This window comes from Phyllostomus discolor, chromosome 9, assembly GCF_004126475.2.
Source record: "Phyllostomus discolor isolate MPI-MPIP mPhyDis1 chromosome 9, mPhyDis1.pri.v3, whole genome shotgun sequence".
NCBI lineage: Eukaryota > Metazoa > Chordata > Mammalia > Chiroptera > Phyllostomidae > Phyllostomus > Phyllostomus discolor.
Genome location: NC_040911.2, coordinates 79,809,785 through 79,815,033, shown reverse-complemented (window position 1 = coordinate 79,815,033; position 5,249 = coordinate 79,809,785). Strand labels below are relative to the sequence as shown.

Sequence of the window (5,249 nt, the reverse complement as noted above, 5' to 3'; positions counted from 1 at the left end):
GGCCCACCTCAGAATTCAATTGATTATAGAATTCAATTGATTGTCTCCCGAGGAGACAAAAGCAAGAATCTGGGACACTCTCACATCATCATCTAAGTTTGCCCAAATTGGAATAGCTAAAACGTAGTAGCTTCCTACTATGTTGTCCACTTGGTTGAGTGGCTCAGTTGGTTGGATCATTGTCCAGTACACCAAAGGCTTGAGGGTTCGATACCCTGTGAGGGCACGTACTTAGGTTGCAATTCCTGTCCACCATGGGATCGCATAAGGGAGGAAATTGGTGGATGTTTTTGTTTCATATCTCTCTCTGTCTCTCTAAAATCAATACATATATCCCCCAGTGAGGTATTTTTTCTTTTTTTAGTTCCTTGAAAATAACATAATAAGGGCATCACAAGCTGTCAGTCTCTGCCACTCTGAGCTGGCACAGTCAAGGGACTTATTGGGTCAGCACGGGCGGCTCCAGACCCCTTGGTCTTATGGTCCAGAGGGTGCTGCAGACAACAGGGTGCTAAATACTTTAAGTCTCAGATGAAAGAAGACCCTGGCATGGCCTCAGCAGTGGTTGCCAGAGTTCTTGAAGCAAAATGAAGGGGAGATAATACAGGGCCTGAGAGGGAATTTCACCAGAGCCATAGGGATCCTGTGTGGCCTGGACTCTGCGTGGCCTGTCCTGGGGGCTGAGAGGAACCGGTGCTTCATCAGCCTTACCTCCCTGAACACTCTGATTTCTCCAAATGTGAAAAGATCATGATTGAACAAGGAGAGCTTTTTTAAAAAGAGAATATCATTGTCAAGAAGTAAAACTGTGGATCTGTGCCACACTTTCATCAAAGGCAGGGCAAGAATATGAACTCACGCCTACTCCTGAGTGGCCCTGAGGGTCCTGGAAGCAACTGTGGTGGCCAAGAAGCATTTCAGTGTGTTGTTACAGAGTCACAGCCTGACTTATCTGGTAAGAAAATGGCCAAAGCCCTCTGCCAGCTCAATGTCCCTGTCACTGTGGTCCTGGATGCTGCTGTTGGCTGTATCACGGAGAGAGTGGACCTTGTCATAGTTGGTGCTGAAAGAGCTGTTGAAAACCGAGGAATTATTAACAAGATTAGAACCAACCAGATGGCTGTATACACCAAAGCACAGAACAAGCCATTTTATGTGGTTGCGGAAAGTTTCAAGTTTGTACAGCTCTTCCCACTAAACCAGGAAGACATCCTGGATAAGTTTAAATTCAAGGCAGCTACTTTGCCGTTTGTGTAGACTGGACAAGATCTCAAACAGAAGCACCCACAGGTCGACTATACCTCCCCTTCCTTAATAACACTGCTGTTTACAGACCTGGGGGTGCTGAAGCCCCCCAGCAGTCAGCAACAATCTCCTCAAGCTGTATCTGTAACCATGTGATCCTCTCCTGCCTCACGAAGCATATGTACCTGGGGCAGGGTGAGAAGCCACTTGACCCCTCGGTGAGCCAGGCCAAGATGGAATTGTTTTTTTTAAATGAAGATTTATGGACTAAGGACTTAAAAGCATAAGCTTTGGTGAATTTTTATTTATTTCAGTCCCATTTAAACATGTTCATTGTTGCCCTAAAACTAAACCTAAATTTACTGATGGTTTCCAGACACTTTTATTCATCCTCTGTTTTCAGAACCACACATTAGATTATCGGGTACTTAACTGATGGAAGAAGATGAGCTCAGTCTCCCTCCCTGAACCTTCCTCCACACTACATGTTAATTTGCCAAAAGCATCCTTTGTAGAGACGCAAGCGTGACAAAGCTGGTGTTCTCATTGCAGCTGGGTGCCCCTTCAGGGACTGACTATGGCCGCCCAGGTCATGTGATACATACGGTGCCTTATAAGAAAGTCAGGAAACACCTGCTCGGTTGGCATCAGGCTCCCAGTGGTGAACACAAGTCAGGGGCTGCCATCTCCTGGACAGGATCAAGCCCAGCAGAGTGGCAGAACCTACACAGAGAGTAAAAGGAAGGCAGAAACAGCAGTTAGGGGTCTCCTGCATGCCCACTACTTACGAAGACGCCTTCCAGAACATGTGTAAACTTAAATTCTGTATTTGTGAAAGATGTAAATCTTAACAGGTTTCGGACCTGTACAACTTATAAAAATTTTACTTGGGAATAAGCTCAGCATCTTTTCAAAGAAATGGCATGAAAGATTTTGAACAAGGGCAACAAAGAAAAACATAGTAGGAAACCTTGGGTTTCCCAATTTGTTGAGTGAATGAATGAATGAATGAATGAATTATCCAATGAATTAGTGAGGACTCCATTTCCAACCTCTCATTTTCAAATGAGGCCCAGAGAACTGAAGGGACTTGTCCCAAATCTCCCCAAGTTAGTGGCTTGGTTAGAACAAGAATTCAATTTTCTAATATAGGCCCTTTTCACCATGGCCACTCTAAGCTGTTATTAACTCTGAGCTGTTGTTAATGTTTCTTATAGATGGAAGGTGAATGTACAATTTATCATCTGCACCTGGGTGTTTTTAGAGGGAAAAGGAGTGATATTAATAATTTTGCAAAAAATAGGTGGAAACTAGAGTGGTCTTGGGCAAACTGGGATGCATGGTCACCTCATCTGTAGGTCTTGGCTCATTGGATGGCAATGACTGTGAAGACAGAACTCTTGTCCTGCATGTCTTTGTGTTCTCAACAGCATGGAGGGCTGGTTGCTGGGCTCCACATTGCACTTTGCTGGGAGGAGATCTTCATGCACACAGAATGGTTGGAATTCCACTGTAGCTCCTGGATGGATGTTACGGAACTTAGATGAGCCACATGTCTGCAGTCAGAACACGTGTATTTACTGAATTTTACTCACACTGACACACTGCAAACATAAGGTCGTAAGAGTAACAGGCTTTTGAAACTCTTCAATCCTTTAGCTTTAGACAGCACAGGATCTAGGGAAAAGACAGGGAGAAGCAGAGAAGGGAGTATTAGTGGGAGAAGGAGCTCAAGGGGAAGGCAGAAGAGGAATGGAAATAGAGAAAATGTAACAGGAAAATAAAGAAGAGAGTAGAAGGAGAGGAAGCAAAGGAGGAAATATGTACATCAGGAGGGAGCAGGAAGTCTTGAGTAAGAGAGAAAAAGGGAAGAGTAAAGAACATGAGGGTGGTGGGGCAGAGTAAGATGAGACAGTCCTCCTACAGTGCTATTGAGGGTCTGGGTCTGTTTATCTGTAGTCCCTACACTTGCTGATAGCACATCAGGTAAATCTGGTAAATAAAAATCTGGCTTAATCTATCACCTGATTCTGCAAAAGGATGAGAGTAGTTGGCATCCCTTTTGTTTTTCTGTCCCTTGTCCATCCCCCTCCTCTGGTAACACTACCCTGATTTTCCACACAGGGAATGCTGGTTCCTCAGGCTCAGCTCTGTGGTTCACATGGAGCGGAGCATATCGCCCAGGTCCCAGGTGGCTGCATGGCCCAGGCCTTACCAGCTGGAACACTCTGATCCCTGGTCTTTGTGAAAGAGCCAGGGCAGGGCAGCTTCTATTTCTGTCCTTTACTCTTCTTTTTCTCTCCCTCCCTCCCTCCTTCCCTCCCTTCCTTCCTTCCCAGTGTCCTACTATGCATCTTTGTTGAAATCTCTGTCCCTTGGTTCATTATTAGCACCTTTAAAACATGAATCTTGTGAAGCATAATCAAGAGACACAGAGGCACCTCTATCAACGAGCAAGGAAGGGAAACAACTCCAGTGGTTGTAAAGGCTTTAGATGGATACTGGAGATAATTCCATCTTTCCCTGCAAAACAATCCCTCAAGCCTTCCCAAGAAGAGGGACTAGGCCCTACTTGTCCACTGCTCTTCATTTTGTCCCAAAGAGGCCACAATTCCACCAGCTTGTACAATTTTTTCATGGCCCTGTCTGGCCTCTCCTCACTTTCTGGTTGTTCCTGGGCCAAGCAGGTCCAGATTCCTTGTCCTTCTCAATTTCAACCCTTCCTTTGGCCAGGCTGATCTGAATGGTCCATAGGGATCTGGGATGGAATGTCAGACTGCTTGTAGCTCTCTCCATTTGCCTCTGACAACATGCTGGGGACAAACTAGTCATATTAATTTCCATCTGCTGCACCTGCAAGAGTCTAAGTCACAGGTGGCAAACACAAGGCCTACAGGCCAAATCCGGCCCTCCACCTTATTTTATCCATCCTGGCACCTTGTTTCTACCTGGTGGCAGTGCCGAGCTTCTTGCTCCTAGTTAAGGAGTAGTTACATTTATACAGTCCTAAAATTACATTCAGCCCTTTGAAGGCAACTGCAAGGTTGATGTGGCCCCCGGTGAAAATGAGTTTGACACCTCTGGTCTAAGGTCAGACACTCATGCTGGGTGAGAGGTAGTGGTCTCTGAGGAGGTGCAGTGGTGGTCCCAGTGCAGTGGTGATGGGGCCCTGAAACTGACCTAAGAGGCCATTGCAAGTTTGGGGACTATGGCACTTCTACATTTTACAAATGAAATAATGCAGAGAATGAAACTTACAGCTGCAAAGGCCTTGAGAGATCCAATGATTTGGTTCTTTCCTTTGGTCCTTGTGGTTGAAGGAATTTCTAGATCAAATAAAACCCCTTAGTGGTAGAGCTGAGATTTGAAATCTGAGCCATGGTTTCTCCCTAAGGCCTCCAAGCTTCTCATTCCTACCACCAGCAGACTCCATAGGCCAGCTGACTTCTTTTATTCCCCCTTGCTGCCCTGACCACTTGGCTAGTTCATTGAAGAGAGTTTGCCAGCCCAAGAAACATTCCAGCAGCTCTTTCTCCCAACATAGACAAGATCTGTGGGGGATCTAGATTGTGTCATCTTGGCTTAGCTGGAACTGGGTTTCCCAGAATTCCCTTTGTTGCATGGGTCCAGGTGAGCCTGCACCACAGGAGACATCCTGAAGTAAGGTTGGGTAGATGGAAGTGAAGCAGCAGCCATATTCCCTGTGCTGTTGGAAGGTTGGTGCGGGACACAGGGTGCTGTTGGTGCTCATGCATGGTGACATTCATCTGCTGTTAACAGGTGCAACAGCCCAGCTATAACTCCAGTAGCTGCTGTCAGTCCTCATTCAGCTTCTGCAGCTCCTGGGCTAGGTGTATGTGCAGTTCTATGACACTGGGCACCAGCTTCTCAGGCAGACCCCCATCACTGAAGGTGGAGGCTTATGACAGTGGTAGAGCGATGCAGGCTCCACTTTATCCTGGAAGAGCCCCATTTGTCTTTACTTTCCCCACTTCACATCCATG

At 46.2% G+C, this 5,249-nt stretch overlaps 1 pseudogene; it reads left to right on the top strand.

Annotated features, from left to right (window-relative positions):
• Window positions 1–509: 509 nt before the first annotated feature.
• On the top strand, window positions 510–1,594 carry LOC114507094 (annotated as a pseudogene).
• The last annotated feature ends 3,655 nt before the right edge of the window (window positions 1,595–5,249 follow it).